Below are 26,295 nucleotides of genomic sequence, written 5' to 3' on the forward strand. Positions count from 1 at the left end.
CACCTGCTCAGGGCCCCGGTACTTGCCTGGGTGCTGATGCCGGCCCTGATTTGGAGCAAGTTCACTAAAAAAAAAATCTGCTGAAATATCGCTTAAAGATCTCTTTAAATACTCTTCTTATTAATTTCTATTGTAAAATATTTTTGCTGTTCATTTCTTCAGTCTTTTGAGCGTTTTTTTTTCCACTTCAGGTTTTTAAATTTAAGCACCATCTAAAAGGCTGCAAAAAAGAAACTTCTCCGAAACCCTATGACTGCTTCAGGAAAAGGAAAAACTCTCAAAGATGGAGGATTTTCTGAACAGCTTTATTGTTTGAAAAACGAAGTAAAACAAAATGGTGTGCACATAGCCTTAGGCTGTGTGCCCACATTGCGTTTTTATGCGTTTCCGCCCATTGCGTTAATGGGACCGCGCTAACGGACAGCGTTGCACGTGGAAATTAATGCCGTGCAACGCGTCCGTTAGCGCGCCCATTAACAGCAATGGGGACGCGCATCACTAGCGCGTGCCATTTTCGGCACGCGCTAGCAATGTGCCGGTGTTTTGTGGTGCGGCGCGGACACTGCTTGCAGCGTCCGAGGCGCGCCCGAGGTCCGTTTAACGCGACCCCTTTTAAAACATTGCGTTAGCGCAATCCGCTAGCGCTAGGTGCTAAACGGATTGCTCTAACGCAATCTGAACCTAGCCTTAAAAACGCTTAAAAAAACGCATCCCCATGCAATATTAGGGGATTCCGCAGTTGCTGTGCCCATGCTGCAGATTTTCCCGCTGAGGAACCGCACAGCGGTAAAATCCGCAGCATGTTCCTTATTTCTGCTGAATCACGGCGATTCCACAGCCATAGGATTGCATTGAAATGCTCAGTTTATGCCCACCATGCGTAAAGTGAGCGCTTCATGTGCGGATGGTACCCAAAGGTCACAAAGGTCCTTTGCGCAAAGCATCGGAACGGAATGTATCGGGAGCGCCGCTGAGGAGATCGGGGCCATCGGAAGGTGAGAATAACCATTTTTTTTATTATTATTATTATTTTTAACATTCTATCTTTTACTATTGATGCTGCATAAGCAGCCTCAATAGTAAAAAGTTGGTCACACTTGTCAAACACTATGCTTCACAAGTGTGACCAACCTGTCAATCACTTTTCCAAGCGATGCTTCAAATCGCTTGGAAAACACTAGCATTATGCAAGCTAAAAACACTTGCAAAACGCTTGTGTTTTGCGGGAAAACGCATGCTAATTCCGCATGCGTTTTACCCATGGCAGGGAGTTGCGGAAATGCTGCGGACATTTTCACAGCATTTCTGCAACGTGGGCACATAGCCTTACAGCTACACGGAGCATGTCTGTACAACAGTGCCGCCTGGTGGACAAGTGCTACATTACATCTTTGTCCCAAACAGCATCACTGATATGACTTTTGTTTGCAACACTACCAGCAAAAGCGATGAGAATTCAGAAATCTCATGTACACACATTGATTTTTTTTTTTTCTTGACTGAATTGGAAAACTGCCGTATTTTTTAAAACTGCAGCATGTCACGTCTTTCAGTGTTTTTACAGCGTTTTTTTCACCCATAGAAAGCAATGAGTAAGTGCAAAAAACTCAGGGAGCGGATTTTGCTGCATTTTTGGTGTAAGAACCTAAGGAAGTTGCAACATGTGTTTTTTTTTTTTTTTTTTGTGGCGTAAAACTTTATCAGCATGCATGAGAGACAGTAAAAATGCAGCAAATACGCAGCAAAACCTGCTATTTGTAAGCAGCTTCTTTACTGCCATGAGAGCGGTTTTACCTGCAAAAAAAAGAAAACGCCACAAAAACGCAACGTGTGAACCTGTAACTCCACAAAGGCGTTCCAGACTTCTTCATAAAACTATATAAATATCTACAGTATATCAATATATAGCTCATACCTAGTATGCAAATTGCCACGTAACAACAAATAATCATTTTTTTAAAAATTTTATCTGGTTTACAGATGAGATATAATGTAATATTAAATGACATTTGTAACCAGGTATTTTACATCTAATCTGAGAGCAGCATGATGTAGGGGCAGAGATCCTGAATCCAGTGATGTGTCACTTTCTGGGCTGCTTGCTTTAATTTTAATAAAATCACAGTTTTATCAGCTGGAGATTATCACTAGAGGACTAGTAAACCATGTAGTCCTCCATATTCATGAGCTCGGTATAACTCCGCCTCCACCACTGATTGGCTGTTTTTTTTTTACCTATGCACAGTGTACACAAAAAGCTACCAATCAGTGGTGTGGGCGGGGTTATATAGAGCTCAGCATTCACAGCACTGCTAGATCTCCAACAGAGAAAACAGGGATTTTATCAAAAGTGCAGCAAGCAGCCCAGTAAGTGACACATCACTGGATTCAGTGTCCTTTTTCTCTACATTATGCTGCTATCAGATGGTATAACAAAAATCTGGTGAAATATTTCACATTTTCCAGAGTGTGAATACATCCTTATTCCTGGAAGGAGTCTATACTTATGTGCAATGAGTCAGTTACTGAGATGAAACATTATCAGACTGCCCTTATATATTTATAGCTGATAATATGACAATTTGTAGACAATCAGATGATAACACTTTTGAAATGTCAGGGTATTGATAACTTTTTACTATGCCCTGATCAATAATTCACATTAGTCTTTAGTTAGTTTTAGAATCTGTACAATAAACTCTTTAAGGCCGTGTTCCCACATAGCATAAGCGCTGTTTTTTTTTCCGCTGCTTTTTTGTGTGCAGAAGATCTGCTGCATTTAACTGTCCAATACAATTGTGATTTCATGAAAACTCGCGCCTACTGTGCGTCTGAAGACGCTGATGAGCTGCGCGTCCTTCGGAGCCTTTTTTCCTGTAGCATTCTATGGAAGGCCTGAAAAAATGCATGTAAAAAAATTCATTTTTCTAAGTGCAGAATGAAAGTTAAATGTGTTAGAAAACAGTGCTTCCAATCTGCATCAAATAAATGGGAAAACTCATTAAAATAATGCAACAATAATCAGAAAAGATTGTTATGGCCTATTAGGCTATGTTCACACGTTGCGTTTTTGCTCTGGTTTTTTTTTTTTCTGCAGGCAAAACCTCCTCAAAGAATCTGCTTACAAAAACCAGGCTTTGCTGCATTTTTTTTTGCTGCATTTTTGTTGTCTCTTGTGCATGATGATAAAGTTTAGCGCCCCCCAAAAATCATGGTGCAACTTCCTTAAGGTTTTTGCACCAAAAACACATCAAAGACTAATAACCTGGGTTTTTGCTGCGTTTTTGCACTTATTGCTTTCTATGGTTGAAAAAATGCTGCAAAAAATGCTGAAAGGAGTGACATGCTGCAGTTTGCAAAAACACAAGATTTCCAAATCAGTCAGGAAAAAGTACAGTGTGTGCATGAGAATTCTGAAATCTCATTGCTTTTGTTAGTTCTGAAAAACGCAGCTTAAAAGTTGCATTAAAAAAAAACGCAACGTGTGAACATAGCCTTATGGAGCAATGATAGTAAACTACGGCCCATTGGATTGTATATAGCGGTATATCAGCGGTGGTCTCGTGGCCCACAAGTATATCCACGCCATAAGACCTGATGAACATCAATGTGCCTATATGGGGACATTGGGGGGCTATAGTGTTACTTGTCCTGACTCCAGGGCCCTGCCTTGCTCCCTTTTCCAATGGTCACCTCTCTTTGCAGTCGCTCAAGTTTTTTCAGGTAACCTGGTGAACATTTCTGACGTGATCACCTTAGACCTTTTAACTGCTTCACCGCCTTCCGATTTTCCGCTTTTGCGCTTTAGTTTTTTCCTCCCCTTTTTCCCAGAGCCATAACTTTTTTTATTTTGCCGTCCATATGGCCATGTGAGGTGCTTGTTTTTTGTTTTTTTTCAGGAGAAGCTGTACTTTTCAACAACACCATTGATACAACCACATGATTGTGTTGAAACTTTTTTTTTTAAAAAGTCCACAATTGTTCTGCTTGTTTTTTTTATTTACCACCCAAAAATGTCGCCATTTCCCAAGACCCATAGTGTCTCCATTCTTTGTGGACTGGGGTTGGGTCCTGATCTTATATTTTATTGATATCATATTGGGGTAGATACGATATTTTGATCGCCCGTAATTGCATTTTATTGCAATGTTACAGCGACCATGTCTGCCATTTCGATTTTTTTTTTTCCCCCTCATTACGCCATTTACCGATTGGATTCATTTACTATAAATTTTGATAAATCGGACATTTCTGAACATGGCAAATTTGGGGGCCCATTTTATACTTCTGCCCAGGGCCCAACTTTGTCTAAAATTCCTCACAGTTTTTGCAAAATCTGCAGGTAAATCGCCCTGTGTTTTACCTGTGGATTTCCCGCCGATTTACTGCGTTTTACCTGCGGATTTCCTGCGTTTTTTGTGCGGATTTCACCTGCGGTTTTACACCTGCGGATTCCTATTGAGGAGCAGGTGTAAACCGCTGCGGAATCCGCACAAAGAATTGACATGCTGTGGAAAATACAACGCAGCGTTTCCACTGCGGATTTTGTTTTCCATAGGTTTACATGGTACTGTACACCGCATGGAAAACAACTGCTAATCCGCAGCGGCCAATCCGCTGCAGATCTGCAGCCAAATCCGCAACGTGTGCACATAGCCTCAGACAGAAGTCAGGCGCTTGAGTAGTATTGTCCACAGGTGCCTCAGTTTAGTCAGGCTTCAGACAAGTGTCTGTCATTTTCTCTGTTACCCCTGATGTCCATTCGTCAACCAGTGATATTTCTAAGCTCAGTCCAGCTGACGCCTGTTGTCCACATCTACCACTGAATTACCAACTTCTCACAAATGGCCTCCATCTTGTTCACACCTGGCCTCTGCAATCCGAAATATCTTTCCTTCACTGTTTTCCCATGGTTAACCATTTTCTCCCTGCAAGTTCCAGTTTGCATACATCACTGCTATTATCTGTTGCCCTGCTGGAAGATGGAGAACTGCATATTCTTCACTGCGTTTAACCATTGCCCTGCTGTAATATACAACACTGCATTCCTGTGATTAATTGATCGCAGGTTCCTATATAGTTATTGTTGCTGTGTTTATCCGCATGCCTGGCTCTGCTTCATCTGTGTTACGTGTTCCACTCTCCTTCATTCCTTGGTGACACGGCCCTTGTAGATCAGCCTGTCATTCCTCAAGACCTGCTCTGCTGCACCATCACCTCCAGACCGTGATGCTCACCTCCATCTACAACTTCACCAGGTGAAACCTGGCCATATCATATGGCGAGTATGGGGCCGCCCACTGTGTTGGGTGCTCTATGTGTGAAGCTATCCCCCCCTGGGACCATTAATACCGCTGCTGCCAATCCGTTTTCCTGATTCCTGATGTCGTTGCAGTACCAATCTTGCACAGAGCTGAATAATCGTCACTTGAGGACAGACTTGTTGCTGTGTGGGTATAATTTCTGTTAATGTGCTGGTAGGACAACAAGTAAGCTTAAAGGGGTATTCTGCGGTCAGACTACAGGTCCTTCTCAAAAAATTAGCATATAGTGTTAAATTTCATTATTTACCATAATGTAATGATTACAATTAAACTTTCATATATTATAGATTCATTATCCACCAACTGAAATTTGTCAGGTCTTTTATTGTTTTAATACTGATGATTTTGGCATACAACTCCTGATAACCCAAAAAACCTGTCTCAATAAATTAGCATATCAAGAAAAGGTTCTCTAAACGACCTATTACCCTAATCTTCTGAATCAACTAATTAACTCTAAACACATGCAAAAGATACCTGAGGCTTTTATAAACTCCCTGCCTGGTTCATTACTCAAAACCCCCATCATGGGTAAGACTAGCGACCTGACAGATGTCAAGAAGGCCATCATTGACACCCTCAAGCAAGAGGGTAAGACCCAGAAAGAAATTTCTCAACAAATAGGCTGTTCCCAGAGTGCTGTATCAAGGCACCTCAATGGTAAGTCTGTTGGAAGGAAACAATGTGGCAGAAAACGCTGTACAACGAGAAGAGGAGACCGGACCCTGAGGAAGATTGTGGAGAAGGACCGATTCCAGACCTTGGGGAACCTGAGGAAGCAGTGGACTGAGTCTGGTGTGGAAACATCCAGAGCCACCGTGCACAGGCGTGTGCAGGAAATGGGCTACAGGTGCCGCATTCCCCAGGTAAAGCCACTTTTGAACCATAAACAGCGGCAGAGGCGCCTGACCTGGGCTACAGAGAAGCAGAACTGGACTGTTGCTAAGTGGTCCCAAGTACTTTTTTCTGATGAAAGCAAATTTTGCATGTCATTCGGAAATCAAGGTGCCAGAGTCTGGAGGAAGACTGGGGAGAAGGAAATGCCAAAATGCCTGAAGTCCAGTGTCAAGTACCCACAGTCAGTGATGGTGTGGGGTGCCATGTCAGCTGCTGGTGTTGGTCCACTGTGTTTCATCAAGGGCAGGGTCAATGCAGCTAGCTATCAGGAGATTTTGGAGCACTTCATGCTTCCATCGGCTGAAATGCTTTATGGAGATGAAGATTTCATTTTTCAGCACGACCTGGCACCTGCTCACAGTGCCAAAACCACTGGTAAATGGTTTACTGACCATGGTATTACTGTGCTCAATTGGCCTGCCAACTCTCCTGACCTGAACCCCATAGAGAATCTGTGGGATATTGTGAAGAGAAAGTTGAGAGACGCAAGACCCAACACTCTGGATGAGCTTAAGGCCGCTATTGAAGCATCCTGGGCCTCCATAACATCTCAGCAGTGTCACAGGCTGATTGCCTCCATGCCACGCCGCATTGAAGCAGTCATTTCTGCCAAAGGATTCCCGACCAAGTATTGAGTGCATAACTGAACATTATTATTTGATGGTTTTTTTGTTTGTTATTAAAAAACACTTTTATTTGATTGGATGGGTGAAATATGCTAATTTATTGAGACAGGTTTTTTGGGTTATCAGGAGTTGTATGCCAAAATCATCAGTATTAAAACAATAAAAGACCTGACAAATTTCAGTTGGTGGATAATGAATCTATAATATATGAAAGTTTAATTGTAATCATTACATTATGGTAAATAATGAAATTTAACACTATATGCTAATTTTTTGAGAAGGACCTGTACATAATGTATGTCTTATTATATCATATATGTTACTCCAATGTAATAAGAAATCAGACAAATGTATATAGACAATAAATATTTTACTGATACACAACTAGGCAATAAAAATACAATTTAAAAGTTAATAGTAAAAACAATGAAAGCAAGAGGAGTCCAATGAGAGACACAAAATAGTAAAACTAAGACCGCAATACAAAGGGTAGCCACAAGGTGGCAGAATACCACCAAGGAGTGATTATATGATAATACATCTAGTCACATATAGATACAAAACTAAATATATCGCAATTCTACGCGTTAGATATATAGAGATTTGGTGCAATATCATGCACAAATGTAAGATCAATAATGAACAGATAAAGATGCATTATAATAAGACATAATAATAGAATGTGTCACCACATTGGCTCCCAATTAAGACTCCAATACATATTATTGTTATTATTATTATTTATTTATATAGCACCATTGATTCCATGGTGCTGTACATGAGAAGGGGTTACATACAAGTTACAAATATCACATACAGTAAACAAACTAACAATGACGGACTGATACAGAGGGGCGAGGACCCTGCCCTTGCGGGCTTACATTCTACAGGATTATGGGGAAGGAGACAGTAGGTTGAGGGTTGCAGGAGCTCCGGTGTTGGTGAGGCGGTAGCTCCGGTGTTGGTGAGGCGGTAGCTCCGGTGTTGGTGAGGCAGCAGCGGGGTCAGTGCAGGCTGTAGGCTTTCCTGAAGAGATGAGTTTTCAGGTTCCGTCTGAAGGATCCGACTGTGGTTGATAGTCGGACGTGTTGGGGCAAAGAATTCCAGAGGATGGGGGATATTCGGGTGAAGTCTTGGAGGCGATTGGATGAGGAGCGAATAAGTGTGGAGGAGAGAAGGAGGTCTTGGGAGGACCGGAGATCACGTGAGGGAAGATATCGAGAGATTAGTTCAGAGATATATGGAGGAGACAGGTTGTGGATGGCTTTGTAGGTCAGTATTAGCAATTTGAACTGGATACGCTGAGGGAATGGGAGCCAGTGAAGAGATCTGCAGAGGGGGGAAGCGGAGGAGTAGCGAGGAGAGAGATGGATTAGTCGGGCGGTTTGACCCTTGGCACCCCAGCTGTCAGGGGCCACAGTGCTCTCGGCTGTCCTAACAATGGACAATCAATGGTTTGATCCTAGAACATTCCTTTAAGGTTGAAGTGACAAATGATCAGCAGGCAGAGAAGAGGTAGAGAAGTTTGGTGACATATCCAAGCAATGACTTTCTCCCTCTCTCCTTGCCATAGTTAGCAGATTTTTGTACAACTTAATTTTGGTGAATATTTTATGTGCAGTATCATTATCAGTAATGCAGAATCACATCACTCAGTGATGGGGGTTAAAGGACACGGCAGATGTGATCGGATCTGTACGTTTGTGTCTAGCAGCACCTAGCGGACAAAGAGGTTCCTCAGATTTTGGAAAAAGTCTCCAACCGAAGATCCATCAGTAATGGCACCACGGCGGCATGTGCTGATTCTTGCTGCCAGCATTTTGCTCCCTCCGCCTTCCTCGAGGGGCTTCCGCCCATCCCCTGCAGTGTGGTCTTTTTGCCATGATCTGATTTATTGTTTGTGTTTGTCCTTCGCGACAAGGAAAAAAATAATTCTCATCTTGGGTCAAGAGGACATGTGAACTTCTGGAGTTCTGAACTTTCGTAGTAGAGTTTTCCAATAGAGACACTATTTTAGGGACTCACAATATCTATGTTTAATGTTCTGATTTTTCTTTAGGGCAGTAAATGATCTTCTATCAAGTGCATGTGAGGTCAAGAAAGTTACAACCTGCTAAAAGTTATGGTTATTATAAGAGTATATTCAATATATTGTGATTAATCGTTGTAATTTAGTTCATTTCTAGATTCTACTACTTTATATGTGTCTTCTTTTCATAGGAAACAAAGATCTGAAATGGCCAAAATTCTCTTTAGTTTCCACAGTTAGTAGTAATTCCAGCTCAAGGCTGTAGACAAATCACTCCCCAAAAAACGCAGTGTCTTAGGGGTAGACAATGACCCCAATCTTCACCCCCCAAAAAAACACAAAACACAGCAAAAATGCAGCTAAACTTTCATTTTGAATACAGCCTTATTATTTGGCTACAGTAAAAGAACACTGCAAAAACTCTGCGTGTGAACATAGCCGATGGGGAGCAATCTGTTCCGTGCCCTTTTTGAACCCATTGCAATGTCACAGGGGCTGGTTGTGACTATAGCAGTGCGTACTATAGCACTATGTGAGTGTGAAGGTGGATTTGGTGACATTTTTGGCTTTTTGTAAACTGTTTTCATAGTCTATGATCGCTGCAACATTGTCTATTCATCTAAATACCTATGACTATACATCACGCTACATAGGTTCTACGTACACTATAACTGTCTAGTTACATAATGTTATAGCTCCATCTAGCACACTTATTGCAATATGCCGCTTGCCACCTGACGTTCCCGAGACATCTGTCACAGGTTTCTCGGCCACCCAAATCTGATCTCTTGCTTTGCACTGATGAAGGGCAAACACCACGAAACACGTATCTGCAAACAAAATGTCTGGGTTGGCTTTTATCCTAAATCATGTGACAAGCCTCGTTAAAGGGTTAATATAGTCTTTTTAGGATTGCTTCTTCCAATAGGTGGCGCTAGAGATCCTGTCGTCTTTCTCTCTGAAGAGGATACCTGGAGTTCAGCATGATAGCATGTTGGACTTATTTAATTGTCCCCTTTGTCCTTTTTTTTTCCACCAGTTCTTTGCGTTCTAATTTGTAACTCGCACTCCCTATTTCCTTCCTCTCCCAACCCCCAACATTGGCCATCAGCCATTTATCTGCTGCACAGTTCTGCCAGAAGTGTCCATGATGAGGATGTTAACGGAATAATTAAAAAATTCTGTCTCTATGGATGTTAATACCCAAAAATGACTTATGACACTTAAATTATTATTATTATCATTATTTTTTTTTTAAAAAGCCCTACCTTATAAGGCTATCAATCAAATAGAGAAAAAAAATTATGGCTCATGAAATATGACAAAGAATATATATTTATATATAACTAGCTGTACTATCTGGCTTCGCCCAGGTTAAAGGGAACCTGTCACCCCGTTTTTTGAGATTGAGATATAAATACTGTTAAATAGGGCCTGCTCTGTGCGTTACTATGGTGTATGTATTGTACCCTGATTCCCCATGTATGCTGAGAAATACATTACCAAAGTCGGCGTTTTCGCCTGTCAATCAGGCTGGTCTGGTCAGGTGGGCGTGTTCACAGCGTTCTTTTCTTCCCCAGGTTTCCGTTGGTGGCGTAGTGGTGTGCGCATGTCCAAGGTCCGGATTCCCTGTGCCCACGTGAAGACACAGCGCGCGATCTGCGCTGTCATTCCTTTCATCGGTGCGGGCGGCCATCTTCCTGGGGCCGCGCGTGCGCAGATGTAGTGCTCTGCTGCACGGGGCTTCAGGAAAATGGCCGCGGGATGCCGCGCGTGCGCAGAAGAGATCGCGGCGGCCATTTTCCCAAAGCCGAGATGCAAACTCGGCTTTGGGAAAATGGCCACCGCGATCTCTTCTGCGCACGCGCGGCATCCCGCGGCCATTTTCCTGAAGCCCCGTGCAGCAGAGCACTACATCTGCGCACGCGCGGCCCCAGGAAGATGGCCGCCCGCACCGATGAAAGGAATGACAGCGCAGATCGCGCGCTGTGTCTTCACGTGGGCACAGGGAATCCGGACCTTGGACATGCGCACACCACTACGCCACCAACGGAAACCTGGGGAAGAAAATAACGCTGTGAACACGCCCACCTGACCAGACCAGCCTGATTGACAGGCGAAAACGCCGACTTTGGTAATGTATTTCTCGGCATACATGGGGAATCAGGGTACACTACATACACTATAGTAACGCACAGCGCAGGCCCTATTTAACAGTATTTATATCTCAATCTCAAAAAACGGGGTGACAGGTTCCCTTTAATAACTGCTGTTAGCAAAATAGAATGTGTTAACAAAAATTTATTCTGCACACAAAAACCACAAAACAAATAGATAGAAATGTAATTATTAAAAGGCAAAAACTAAGCTAATAGAAGCATTTCACAACATATATTTCAACACCAGAGATATTCCACACAGATTTAACTAAATTGGCCAAGTAATGTGAAGTAATCTTCTACTACTTATTCGAGAGCCTTTTGATAAACGACATTCTTAGTTTTTCCTTCAGATGCAAAGACGAACAGATTTTTGGCTGTTCCAACTCTTGAACAGGCCACATAAAGTTGACCATGAGAAAAGCATGGAGATTGTAAATCGATTCCAACTACTTTCAAGGACTGTCCCTGAGCCTTGTTGATGGACATAGCAAATGCCAGTCGAACAGGAAACTGGAGGCGTTTAAAATTGAAAGGAAAAATCAGATGGAATAAAAGGAATAGTTGGAATGAAAACATCTTCTCCTGTGGGACATCCTGTCAAAATGGTTGCCTCAATTACATGTGGGAACAGGTTCTTAAGCCAGGTTCACATTGCGTTCATGTCGTCCGTTAAACGGACTACGTTACACCGCGGCATAATGCGGTGTAACGTAGTCCGTTAACACCGCCATTGAAAGCAATGTCGGACGCATCGCTAGCGCACTCCCGCAATGGGCGTGCGCTAGGGATGTGCCGTCATTGAGTGACGGACCCCGAGACGCGGGCTGCAGCGTTTCTGGGTCCGTCACTGCTAGCGCAGATAGAGCTAGCAGATGCTCTATCTGTGCTGGCGCGATGCAAACGGCGGCACTTGCGTTACAGCAGCCCATTAGCGTATGTGCTGAACGGGCTGCTGCTAACGCAGTGTGAACCCGGCCTTAATCAAGAGTCTTGTTCCATTACACAGCTTTGGTGGATCCAAATTTCTCAATAGCAGAATAGGTGCTCCAGGTTTTAGAAAGAGGTTGTGAGGAGGGAGTCCTTGAGGCTCCAAGGAATTGAGGAACTCAGTTGGATATGGCTCTTGAGGAAGCAGCTGCTGTTCTCGTGTGTGTCAGCCTTGTTTCTCAGCCTTCACATTTTTCATTGGCCCGTAATGCAGCTTTTCTTTTCGCATCAGCTGACATTCGTGCCATGGAATTCCTTTTCTTATGAGGTAATGTGACTGACGAAAATTGAACTGCATTACTGCACTAGAAATATGAAAAATGAGAGCATTTAGCGCATAAAAATGGCCAATTTTATGTGTACCTGGTAGCCACTTTACGGCATCTCTCTTATACCAGGTCCCACACTTGCCTTTCCTCGCTGAGAATAAACGTCTCCATCTGAATGGGTACATGTGGAACCTCTTCTTAGACTAAAATTCTCTCTCTCTGTGGAGGGGGTATGGACCTGCTGTAATTAAAACACCTGAAGCTAGGAGGCGGAGTGCACGATCAGAAGGCTAGAGAATACATTTCAAAAAACTGACCATCACATCCAAACATAGACTAAGTGTGAACAGGTGCAGTTCAATTTTCGTGTTTCATGTTTGCATGTTTTAGCGCGGCAGTGTGCTGCCTTATTTACTTGACTGTATACGAGTTGGCGACTCTAGGTTCAGCACCTGTTCACACTTAGTCTATGTTTGGATGTGACGGTCAGTTTTTTTAAATGTAATGTGACTGACATCAGCCTTTCCACCAACACACCCTAACTGACATGCTATTACCTCACACAAGCTTTGTTATACTGAGAATGTCATTTGTTGCCTATATTAACCAATCAGAGCTCAGATTAATTAACTGTAGCAAAATAGAAGCTGAGCTGTGATTGGTTGCTATTGGCAGCCTGATAAATCCCCAGCTAACAGGAAGCCCTCCCCCTGGCAGTATATATTAGCTCACACATACACATAATAGACAGGTCATGTGACTGACAGCTGCCGTATTTCCTATATGGTACATTTGTTGCTCTTGTAGTTTGTCTGTTTATTAATCAGATTTTTATTTTTGAAGGATAATACCAGACTTGTGTGTGTTTTAGGGCGAATTTCATGTGTCAAGTTGTGTGTGTTGAGTTGCGTGTGGTGACATGCATGTAGCGACTTTTGTGAGATGAGTTTTGTGTGGCGACATGCGTGTAGCAAGTTTTTGTGTGTCGAGTTGCATGTGACAGGTTAGTGTAGCAAGTTGTGTGCAGCAAGTTTTGCGCATAGCGAGTTTTATGTGTGGTGCGTTTTGAGTTTGTGCACGTTTTGTGTGAGGCAACTTTTGCATGTGTTGCAACTTTTGTGCATGTGGCAATTTTTCTGCGTGTGCAAGTTTTGCCTGTGGCGAGTTTTCTATGAGGTGAGTTTTGCATGTGTGGCAAAATTTGCGTGAGCCTAGTTTTGCATGTGGCGAGTTCTGCGCATGGCGAGTATTGAGCGGTGACTTTTGTGTTTCGACTTTTATGTGGCGAGGTTGGTGTATGTGTGGTTAAATGTGTGCTGAGGGTAATATGTGTTCAAGCACGTGGTAGTGTGTGACGCATTTTGTGTGTGTGTTCATATCCCCGTGTGTGGTGAGTATCCCATGTCGGGCCCCACCTTAGCAACTGTACGGTATATACTCTTTGGCGCCATCGCTCTCACTCTTTAAGCCCCCCTTGTTCACATCTGGCAGCTGTCAATTTGCCTCCAACACTTTTCCTTTCACTTTTTCCCCATTATGTAGATAGGGGCAAAATTGTTTGGTGAATTGAAAAGCGCGGGGTTAAAATTTCACCTCACAACATAGCCTATGACGCTCTCGGGGTCCGGACGTGTGATTGTGCAAAATATCATAATAAAAAAGAATACCTATGAACACGTATAATAATGCTGTTCATTACACAGGGATCCGACATCTGTGCCTTGAAGTCAATATAATGTCCACATTGAAATATTGAAAAAAAAATACAGAAAAAATTACAAAAAATATGGGGAAATAGTCCTTCTCGCTGAATTTTTTTGTAGACACATTTTATGAAACCCGATATACCAGTTGGAAAGTTCTTATCTGTTTATATGTTGGAATGCAATGTAATGTAGAAGGTATTAGATTCCTGACATAGCGAGGACACCCAGGTCAGTATTTCTTACAGCCTTTGCTATACGCACTACGGCCAGCACCAAGTATCCAACAGCTAGAATCAGAATCTTCCGAGAGCCATAACGTTATTGTTTTTTCATCCACATTGCCATACAATACAAGAGTGCTTGTTTTGCTGCGTAACAAGTTGCTTTTTTAAAAACTTTATTTACATTTTCTGTGCTTATCTTGTTTCTATTTTTTTCCTGCTAGACTGTGCCTGATGTTTTTTTCAGTCTAGTTGGACTCGGTGGAGTCGCAGATATACTCTCCACACCTTTAGTTAGGTGGTGGAGTTTTTGTATTTTTCTGCTGTGGATATTTTGTAGTGTTTTATGCTGACCGCATAGTATCCTGTACTATCCTTTCCTATCTAGGTAGAAGTGCCTCCTTTGCTTATCCCTGTTTTCAGTCTGCGTGTGTCTTTTCCTCTCCTACTCACAGTCATTATTTGTGGGGGGCTACCTATCCTTTGGGGTCTACTCTGAGGCAAGAGAGTTTTCCTATTTCCATCTTTAGGGATATTTAGTCCTTAAGCTGTGTCGAGGTGTCTAAGTCTGGTTAGGCACACCCCACGGCTACTTCTAGTTGCGGTGATAGGATCAGGGTTTGCGGTCAGTAAAGTTACCACTGCTCCAGCGAAGGTCATTCCATGCTGCTCCAAGGCCACCAGATCATAACAGTGATAGGTTGAAGAGATGGGTTAGGGTTGGGATGAAGACTCTGGTGAGGTTTGGGATGAAGTGGGTTGGGATCGGGTCAAGTTCACAGGTGGTGAGATGCGATTTTGAGAGTAGAGTGGAGAGTTGATCTTCTGTAATGGTGGAGAAGTTGGTTTTGGAGGTGGAGGGCTGGGAAGTCGGAAGGAAGGGCTCTGGGGGTTGTTGACCAAAACTGTCTCTGATGCTATCAATCTTCTGCTTGAAAAATGAGGCAAAGTCTTCAGCGGAGATAAGTGGGGAGGGAGGAGGTGCTGGGGGATGGAGGAGAGAATTGAAGGTGTTGAATAACTGTTTAGGGTTGTGAGAGGATATGAAAGATGAGAAGTAGGTTTGTTTAGCTGTGGCGAGTGTGGTCTTGAAAGTAGTGAGGGACTGTTTGAATGCGATGAAATGCTCGTTGGAGTGGGATCTTTTCCATCTGCGCTCAGCAGCCCTGGAAGCTCGCCTCAGTTCTTTGGACAGGCTGGTGTGCCAGGGCTGTCTGTTGATTTTGCGAGCTTTGGTATGTGTAAGTGGGGCAGCAGATTCCAAAACTACAGCTATTGTGGTGTTATATAGAGCGGCAGCATCATCCGCATTGTGTAAGGAACTTATATCTGTTTTTTTTCGCTTACTGTTATTACAGCAATATAATAATAATAATAATATTTATTTTTATATAGCACTAACATATTCCGCAGCGCTTTACAGGTTGCACACATTATCATCACTGTCCCCGATGGGGCTCACAATCTAAATTCTCTATCAGTACGTGTTTGGAATGTGGGAGGAAACCGGAGAACCCGGAGGAAACCCACGCAAACATGGAGAGAACATACAAACTCTTTGCAGATGTTGTCCTGGGTGGGATTAGATATCAAACTGGTCTAGATTTATTATTGTTGTTTCTGAAAAATATTCATAATTGAACAAAAACAAACGGGATTTTTTGAGATCTGTAATGTTTACATTGTTCTGTTGACGGAGCTGTAGAGAGCATTTTTTATAATATATATCCACGATATAATTTTAGGGTACATGTGATGTTTCGTTTATTTTTTTATTCAATTTTACGTGGGGAAGTGTGACGACGAAAACATGGCAATTGTAGCGTTAGAAATTTTTTATTTTTTGCTTTACAGTATGGGCGAAATATTTTTAGAGATAATTTTAATTGACTTTTACGGATGTGGCGGCACCAAGTATGTTTATTAATTTTTTTTTTTTTAATGGCAGAAAAGGGGGAGCGTATTTGAAATTTTAATTCATTTTTTATTTATTTATTTATTTTTTTTAACTTTTATTTTGTTTTGTATTGGAACCTGTGATCATCTGATCGCTTGTTCTATATGTCATGTATAAATCATGTTCTATGAAGCCCGGCCTGTGGTTGGTAGTCACAGCCATGCGGTCCCTTCTGCCCCTTAGACCTAATTTTAATGTCCATTTTATTTCTGTATACATGAATACGGGGGGCTGTTTTCCTCAATATCCTGGATGCAATTTTCATCCATTTTTGGCCCTTCTGTCCGTTCTCTATCTCATATCCATCCGTCTATTTTCCAGTGAGCAATTGATTGGAATGGGCAATTTAGTATAATTTTATTAACTAACATTAAACAATAACAACATATGTAAAAATATCTTTCTCCATGTCAAAGGAGTCCATTAAAAATATTAATGTTATGCTTGTGCCTCTCCTCTCCCCCCCCAAAAAAATAAAAAAATAAAGCTCACCAAATCCTGATCCTCCAATGACCGTGACATCCGATTCCTGTAACCTACATACATTGTCGGCCGACAAATATGGTCAATGCAGTGATGCCAGGCTCCTCGGGGGCGTGTCTTCTGTATCCTGTAAGCCACGCCTTCTTGGTAAAGACAGTAATAATTGGCTCTAAGTAAAAAGGTTTTGTGCTACAGTATTGCTGTGTATTGTAGAAGTGACCACGTGATCGCAGGTTCAAATCCCATCGGGGAACCGATATAATGTAAAAAAAAACAAACAAAAAAAACCTAGAAAATATTTTTTTAAACATAAAAAATATAAAAGCTCACATCACCTCTTTTATATAAAATCGCAAAAAAAAAACCATGCTTTGATGTGGCCACATGTGTAACCGTCCAAGCTAGTAAAAAAAAAAAATATCTCTCCCATATGGTAATAGAATATAATAGCTGTTTTAATGTCACCTTGCCCCCTCCCCTCCAAAAAAAATATAAAAATAATAAAGTTATCAGAAAGTTGTATTGACAAAAAAAGTACAGTTAAAAAAAAAAAGTTATAACTCTTGGAAGGTGAGGGTGAATAATCAAAAGGGAAAAAAAAAAAACATTTGTGTCATTATCTTTTTTTTTTTTTTGGAGGGGGGGTACAAACTTTTCTTTTTTAGCACTGAAAGCAGGGTGCGGTTCGTCGATGCGTCCAGCAGAGGGCAGCAGCCGGCCACATTCCCACGCTGTTCCCGGCACGCACGGTAGCGCCGCCCCCTGGCCGCTCTCCTATTGTCTCCCCGCCCCTTTGTCTTCACATAAAAATGTTATCGGAGCTCCGGGACTGGAGGATCTCAGGACGGTGCTGCACGGTAAGCTGCACAGCCGGTGCTGCCGGCACTCGCAGGATGAAACGCAACTTCTTTTTTTTTCTGCAGATTGTGTCTCCAGGAAACCTACTAGAACAAGGCAGGAGGCAGATCGTGCCCTGGGTGGCTGCTGGCACTGCAGGATAGCTGGAAGCTGGCACAGTGGGCATAGCCTGGCAGGGTGAGCGCTAGGAGCGTGTGTTCTGGAGATCTGTAGGGCTCAGGTCACACTGCTGGCTGTACTGGGCATTAATGGTGCGATATTGTACTAATAGCCAACTGCACAAGCTGCTGAGCCCGGGGCACAAGAAGCGAAGAGATGCCACATGGCACAGCCAGGACATCCGGGTACAGTCTATCTATCTATCTATCTATCTATCTACAGTCATGGCCAAAAGTATTGACACCCCTGCAATTCTGTCAGATAATACTCAGTTTCTTCCTGAAAATGATTGCAAGCACAAATTATTTGGTATTATTATCTTCATTTAATTTGCCTTAACACAAAAAAAATTGTCCTAAAGCCAAATTGGATATAATTCCACACCAAACATAGACAAAAGTATTGGCACTGTTCAAAAAATCATGTGATGCTTCTCCAATTTGTGTAATTAACAGCACCTGTAACTTACCTGTGGCACCTAACAGGTGTTGGCAATAACTAAATCACACTTGCAGCCAGTTGACATGGATTAAAGTTGACTCAACCTCTGTCCTGTGTCCTTGTGTGTACCACATTGAGCATGGAGAAAAGAAAGAAGACCAAAGAACTGTCTGAGGACTTGAGAAACCAAATTGTGAGGAAGCATGAGCAATCTCAAGGCTACAAGTCCATCTCCAAAGACCTGAATGTTTCTGTGTCTACCGTGCGTAGTGTCATCAAGAAGTGTAAAGCCCATGGCACTGTAGCTAACCTCCCTAGATGTGGATGGAAAAGAAAAATTGACAAGAGATTTCAACGCAAGATTGTGCGGATGTTGGATAAAGAACCTCGACTAACATCCAAACAAGTTCAAGCTGCCCTGCAGTCCGAGGGTACAACAGTGTCAACCCGTACTATCCGTCGGCGTCTGAATGAAAAGGGACTGTATGGTAGGAGACACAGGAAGACCCCACTTCTTACCCCGAGACATAAAAGAGCCAGGCTGGAGTTTGCCAAAACTTACCTGAAAAAGCCTAAAAGGTTTTGGAAGAATGTTCTCTGGTCAGATGAGACAAAAGTAGAGCTTTTAGGGCAAAGGCATCAACATAGAGTTTACAGGAGAAAAAAAGAGGCATTCAAAGAAAAGAACACGGTCCCTACAGTCAAACATGGCGGAGGTTCCCTGATGTTTTGGGGTTGCTTTGCTGCCTCTGGCACTGGACTGCTTGACCGTGTGCATGGCATCATGAAGTCTGAAGACTACCAACAAATTTTGCAGCATAATGTAGGGCCCAGTGTGAGAAAGCTGGGTCTCCCTCAGAGGTCATGGGTCTTCCAGCAGGACAATGACCCAAAACACACTTCAAAAAGCACTAGAAAATGGTTTGAGAGAAAGCACTGGAGACTTCTAAGGTGGCCAGCAATGAGTCCAGACCTGAATCCCATCGAACACCTGTGGAGAGATCTAAAAATGGCAGTTTGGAGAAGGTACCCTTCAAATATCAGGGACTTGGAGCAGTTTGCCAAAGAAGAATGGTCTAAAATTCCAGCAGAGCATTGTAAGAAACTCATTGATGGTTACCGGAAGCGGTTGGTCGCAGTTATTTTGGCTAAAGGTTGTGCAACCAAGTATTAGGCTGAGGGTGCCAATACTTTTGTCTGGCCCATTTTTGGAGTTTTGTGTGAAATGATCAATGTTTTGCTTTTGCTCCATTCTCTTTTGTGTTTTTTCATTTAAGACAAATTAAATGAAGATAATAATAACAAATAATTTGTGTTTGCAATCATTTTCAGGAAGAAACTGAGTACTATCTGACAGAATTGCAGGGGTGTCAATACTTTTGACCATGACTCTATCTATCTATCTATCTATCTATCTATCTATCTATCTATCTACCCAGACACTCAAAAGTGTCTGGGCAGCTGCAGAACCTCTTTGAAAGTCCAAACCATCACGTGATCCAGGTTGGACATTGACGTTGTTTATGTTTTAGTCTCTTTGTTTACCAAACATGTTATTGTCCCGGATTCTAATCACAATGGCCACAGCTCCGGCCCCTCGGTGCAGTGATTGTGGCGCTGTCCCCCCTTCGGGCAGGGTTATTTGTAGTGTCCAGGAGAGCGCGGAACATTCGGGACTCGGGCAGGATTATTTTTAGTGTCCAGGAGAGCGCAGAACATTCTGGACTCTGGCAGGATTATTTGTAGTGTCCAGGAGAGCGCGGAACATTCTGGACTTGGGCAGGATTATTTGTAGTGTCCAGGAGAGCGCAGAACATTTGGGACTCGGGCAGGATTATTTGTAGTGTCCAGGAGAGCGCGGAACATTCGGGACTCAGGCAGGATTATTTGTCGTGTCCAGGAGAGCGCGGAACATTCGGGACTCGGGCAGGATTATTTGTAGTGTCCAGGAGAGCGCGGAACATTCGGGACTCGGGCAGGATTATTTGTAGTGTCCAGGAGAGCGCGGAACATTCGGGACTCGGGCAGGATTATTTGTAGTGTCCAGGAGAGCGCGGAACATTCGGGACTCGGGCAGGATTATTTGTAGTGTCCAGGAGAGCGCGGAACATTCGGGACTCGGGCAGGATTATTTGTAGTGTCCAGGACAGCGCGGAACATTCGGGACTCGGGCAGGATTATTTGTAGTGTCCAGAACAGCGCGGAACATTCGGGACTCGGGCAGGATTATTTGTAGTGTCCAGGACAGCGCGGAACATTCGGGACTCGGGCAGGATTATTTGTAGTATCCAGGACAGCGCGGAACATTCGGGACTCGGGCAGGATTATTTGTAGTGTCCAGGAGAGCGCGGAACATTCGGGACTCGGGCAGGATTATTTGTAGTGTCCAGGAGAGTGCGGAACATTCGGGACTCGGGCAGGATTATTTGTAGTGTCCAGGAGAGCGTGGAACATTCGGGACTCGGGCAGGATTATTTGTAGTGTCCAGGAGAGCGCGGAACATTCGGGACTCGGGCAGGATTATTTGTAGTGTCCAGGAGAGCGCGGAACATTCGGGACTCGGGCAGGATTATTTGTAGTGTCCAGGAGAGCGCGGAACATTCTGGACTCTGGCAGGATTATTTGTAGTGTCCAGGAGAGCGCGGAACATTCTGGACTTGGGCAGGATTATTTGTAGTGTCCAGGAGAGCGCGGAACATTCGGGACTCGGGCAGGATTATTTGTAGTGTCCAGGAGAGCGTGGAACATTCGGGACTCGGGCAGGATTATTTGTAGTGTCCAGGAGAGCGCGGAACATTCGGGACTCGGGCAGGATTATTTGTAGTGTCCAGGAGAGCGTGGAACATTCGGGACTCGGGCAGGATTATTTGTAGTGTCCAGGAGAGCGCAGGACATTCGGGACTCGGGCAGGATTATTTGTAGTGTCCAGGAGAGCGCGGAACATTCGGGACCTGCAGCACGGTGAGAACCACAAACATATGTGATTGGGATAAAGAGGCGGTGACCCATAAGGATCCATATTATTAATGAATCTCGTGTTCTGTGTTACATGTGTCATTAGGGACATAGTAAAATGTCAGTGAATTTGCATTAATCTGCAGGTATTTTCCCAGATTATTATAATCCCACATGTGCAGATTGCAGTGGGGTTTGGTAATCTGTGTGTAATGGTCGCAGCTGTTCTCAGATTAGGAATACAGGTGTGCATATGGTCTGCGCTTCTCTTTGCTGCGTCCATCGTTGTCTGGGTGAACGTATATGGTGGTTTAGTAAATTGGGATATTGTTGGTTGAAAAAAACCTGAACCTCAAATATCTTTTAATTCTTCATAAATGAGACTTCATTGGTTTTAAATTGTGGAAAATGTCATAAAAAATTGTAATAAAAGATCCTAAAATAATTGGAACAATTCAATGTATTCAGATTATTATACAGTTCTGTGCTGGAAAACAAATTCCAGATTATCAGAATTTTAAAAAAATCCGATAAAAACTCCTTACTGTACTGTTATCTACAGCAAATGTGTCCAGACTGGTGAAGTATAGGTGATAACAAGGGGAATGTACATTTGCACCATTAATAACAAAGTTGTTCCATTCATCAAATGTGATTTAACAACTCATCAGAATATCTAATTAATAATTTTAAGTTTTTTTGTTTTTTTGGGGGGGAGGGGGGGTTCGGGTGCTGTTAAGTGTGGCACAATCGATGTGTCCCTGTTTTTAGCCATTTCAATCTTTCAATCTGGAAGTGCTGAAAAAACATCTAAAGTCATGATGACCATTGATTCGACTCATCTATATCCACAAGAAACATTTAGATTTTCTATCAGCACTTTGATAACACTGTTTCATGAAAATATTTATTCCCAGAATTGCAAATTATTCCCTATGCATCATATAAGGGATAACATACTGTTCACTGAAGGTCTAACTACTGGGACCACCAGGGATCCTGAAAATGGGGGTCAGGAATCCGGAGAACGCGGTTCCAAATCTTGAAGGTGGAGGATGCTTGAGCCCCTCTACATTCATTGTTTAGGGGACTGACGAAGAAAGCAGAGTACAATGTGTGGTTTTTCTTGGGTCTGGGTTCCTGTTCTTAGGATCGCGGGGGGTCCCAGACGTCAGACCCCTAGAAAATAGAGAAAAATTCCCATAAAATATAAAGCTTTATCCAATAATAACAGACCAGGTACAGGATATAAATACTGGTCATAAAGAGTAATATAGTATCACCATGGACTCCAATGAAAGCATTGTAGTAAGATAAAAGGCAAAGGGGGGAGGTATGAGGGAGAATCACGTTCACCCCAAAATGTAACTTCCCTTATTATAGAAGGCAAAGGGGGGGGGGGGGGGGGGCAGGTATGGGGGAGAATCATGAGCACCCAAAAATGTAACTACCCTTATTATAGAAGGCAAAGGGGGGGTATGGGGGAGAATCACGAGCACCCAAAAATGTAACTACCCTTATTATAGAAGGCAAAGGGGGAGGTATGGGGGAGAGTCACGAGCACCCAAAAATGTAACTACCCTTATTATAGAAGGCAAAGGGGGGAGGTATGGGGGAGAGTCACGAGCACCCAATAATGTAACTACCCTTATTATAGAAGGCAAAGGGGGAGGTATGGGGGAGAGTCACGAGCACCCAAAAATGTAACTACCCTTATTATAGAAGGCAAAGGGGGAAGGTATGGGGGAGAATCATGAACACCCCAAAATGTAACTACCCTTATTATAGAAGGCAAAGGGGGAGGTATGGGGGAGAGTCACGAGCACCCAAAAATGTAACTACCCTTATTATAGAAGGCAAAGGGGGGAGGTATGGGGGAGAGTCACGAGCACCCAATAATGTAACTACCCTTATTATAGAAGGCAAAGGGGGGAGGTATGGGGGAGAGTCACGAGCACCCAAAAATGTAACTACCCTTATTATAGAAGGCAAAGGGGGAAGGTATGGGGGAGAATCATGAACACCCCAAAATGTAACTACCCTTATTATAGAAGGCAAAGGGGGTGGTATGGAGGAGAATCACGAGCACCCCAAAATGTAACTACCCTTATTATAGAAGGCAAAGAGGGGAGGTATGGAGGAGAATCACGAGCACCCCAAAATGTAACTACCCTTATTTTAGAAGGCAAAGGGGGGAGGTATGGGGGAGAATCTCGAGCACCCCAAAATGTAACTACCCTTATTTTAGAAGGCAAAGGGGGGAGGAGGTATGGGGGAGAATCACGAGCACCTAAAAATGTAACTACCCTTATTATAGAAGGCAAAGGGGGGAGGTATGGGGGAGAGTCACGGGCACCCAAAAATGTAACTACCCTTATTTTAGAAGGCAAAGGGGGGGGTATGGGGGAGAATCACGAGCACCCAAAAATGTAAATACCCTTATTCAGTTTTGTATTTGGGATTCCTGAATTTGGGGACCTGCACACTTAGTGGACTTGATGAGTATTTTCTGAAGCATTTTTTGCTTTTTCTGCATCAAAATCTGCATTTTGCGTGCAGATTTTATCTTTGCTTTTGTTGATCGCTTCACTCAATGTATTGCAAAAGGAGAAAGTTCACCATGAATTCTGCACAAGGAATTGACATCCTGCAGGCTTTAAAATCCCCAAAGGAGGTCAATTTATGAACGAAACATGGACACCAGAGATGAGATTTTTAAAATCTCATTAATTTAGCTGAAGAAATTAATTAAAAAAAAAAAGATATGAACATATAACTCAACATATGACAGTAGAGGAATAATGGGTATGGTGGCGATAGTCAGGGCCCTTGTCTTTTTATCAGAAGAAGACAGGTAATCCCTAAAAACACATTATTTTACACCACCAGCACTTTAAAAAGCGCAAGTGCCCGTTTTGTTTTTTTTCTATTTTTGTCTGCCATACTGTATTAACTTATCTCTTCCTTTTATTATGCTATAACAAGCAAAAAAAACTTAGATTTTTCTAAGATTGACTTTAAAATCTAAATCTGCTTCATATACCCCTTTCAATACACTTTGATTTGGATTTTGAAGTGGATCTGCTTCAAAATTGACGTCTAAAAACTGTTATCTGAGCTTACCCTTATGGTTAATACAGCAATGTTATACAGGAATATAGACGGATGAAGAAGGAAAGGTTGGTAGAAAGTCAAAGGTTAAAGCACAAAAGGAACTTTATCAGTGTATATCCTACAGCGGAACGGAGCTACCGTTCATCTAGTATAGCTTGCGTCATCCTCCGAAAAACTTCAAGAAAAAGTATATTAGCGCTTTATATTATAAGCCCATCAGTTTATTTTCCTTTACGACGTACTTTCAGCCTTACACTTTTATAGCAGTTTATTAAAATCATATACGGTATTCCTTCTGCATTAATGTCGTGGCATCCATAGAAATACTACACATAATTATAGGGATCTTATATTAATCAAACATAACATATATTTATATGATTAAAATTTCTAAATGTTGCTGAATTTTTATGAAAGTAATATTCCTTAAACCACACGATTAATAATAGCAAATAATTATTTTCTTATTTTAGTACATTTCTATTGGTTCTGACTCAAAAGCCTTGGATTCATTATTAGGGAAAGCAAGAGTGCAGTTATTAATGAAAAAAGGAAATCTGTCAGTAGGATCAACCCTCCTAAGCCGTTTATATGGGCATGAAGGTTATAGAAAGCTGAATAAAATGATACCTTGATATCTGCAATCTTAAGTTTTATTCAAGAGAAATCCATATTTTTCTTTAATATGTAAATGAGCTGTTAAGATCTATGGGCCGGACAGAGATCTCCCTGAGAATCTGCCTCCAGAGATTATTCTAAATGAAAGGGAGAGTTACCAGTGTGAGACATGTAATGACTGGTAACATCCCCTAACATTTAAAGTAAGCTCTGGAAGCAGATTCACGGGAGATCTATGTGCGTCATGGATCTAATTTACATTTTAGGAAAGATGCGGATTTCTCTGGAATAAGACATCGGATGACAGATATCAAGGTGCCATTTTATTCAGCTTCCTATGACCTACATGCATATATAGACTGCCTAAAAGGGTTGATCCCACCCCAACAAGGTAGAACCAGTCGGTACGGGACCTACCTCTTGTAGTTCACTTCACTGTGTGTCAGAAGATGTCAAATAAATAAAGGCAGCGCAGGACCTGGGTCCCGACTGTTAGTATGAGTAGCCAAAAAGGGGGATCCATGCCCCTGTTTGTACGAAGTACAAAAAAATAAAACAAAACCCCAAAAATTGAGCCGGATCACATGTTGGTATAAGTGCAATGCATAGGTGTGCATCCACACTGTGGCCATTTAACAGACAGAACCTCAGATAAAAATGAGCAAATATCCTGTAGTTAATAAATGAATAAATAAAAAGCAATAGTTCATGTAAATAATATAGGGCACTTAATTAATAAAAGCCATCTTGCTGCGACAAGGTGCACCGAGTCGGAACGAGCATTCGTGGAAACACTTGTTTATCCATAGTCTGGCAGTGTAAACAGACTGCCAATCACCCGAAGAATGAGCAAAAATGTAGTAAAATTATTTTTAGGCTTGTATTAGTATGAATGTTTATTAATATCTTAAAGGGGTTGTCCACTACTCGCGTTCCCCAGTGCTCTTGTGCGGTTGTTGTGAAATGTGAGCCAGCGCCCAATCGGTGCTGGCGTCACTGTCCCCGCCCACGTACGGATTGAACATGAAAAGGAAGTCCAGGCTGCAGCTGATCTCTGGCTTCCGCTTCATGTTCAAGCCGTACGTGGGCGGGGACAGTGACGCCAACACTGATTGGGCGTTGGGGTCACATGTCACAACACCGCCCGGGAGACAGAGCGCCGACACCGCAGGAACAGCGCCCGCACGTGAAGTGAGTATAGGCTTTTATGATTTTATTGGGGCCAAGCCTTAAGTTCAAGGAGGGGTTGTCCTAATAGTGGACAAGTGGACAACCCCTTTAAAATATGAAACCCATTAATAATATTTTTGGGGCAGCACGTCCCTTGTTTACAATGAGTTTGCAGGAACATGTTTACACTGACCGAGGTTGGGAAAGATTATTGATAGGAACCATGATTGGGGCCCATCATAGCCCCTTGTGAAAGGATTTATTAAAGGGAATTTCTCAACATAGTTAAACTTACGATATGATTGTAAAAAATAAAAAG

The 26,295-nt window shown here is 42.6% G+C and overlaps 1 protein-coding gene across 8 annotated transcripts in view; it reads left to right on the forward strand.

Annotated features, from left to right (window-relative positions):
- The window catches only part of LOC138648861 (inositol-trisphosphate 3-kinase B-like), a 227,394-nt gene that overhangs the window by 97,130 nt on the left and 103,969 nt on the right, over window positions 1-26,295 (forward strand). Inside the window, exons 1-2 of one of the 8 annotated variants that reach the window (XM_069738823.1) lie at window positions 17,493-17,518; window positions 17,585-17,696. The exons of 6 other annotated variants lie outside the window; for them this stretch is intronic. The gene's annotated coding sequence lies outside the window, so the exon portion shown is untranslated. Of the gene's footprint in view, window positions 1-17,488; window positions 17,519-17,584; window positions 17,697-26,295 lie in introns of those variants that run through there. One more of the 8 variants, XM_069738822.1, reaches the window with a different exon arrangement.

This window comes from Ranitomeya imitator, chromosome 9, assembly GCF_032444005.1.
Source record: "Ranitomeya imitator isolate aRanImi1 chromosome 9, aRanImi1.pri, whole genome shotgun sequence".
Taxonomy (NCBI): Eukaryota; Metazoa; Chordata; class Amphibia; order Anura; family Dendrobatidae; genus Ranitomeya; species Ranitomeya imitator.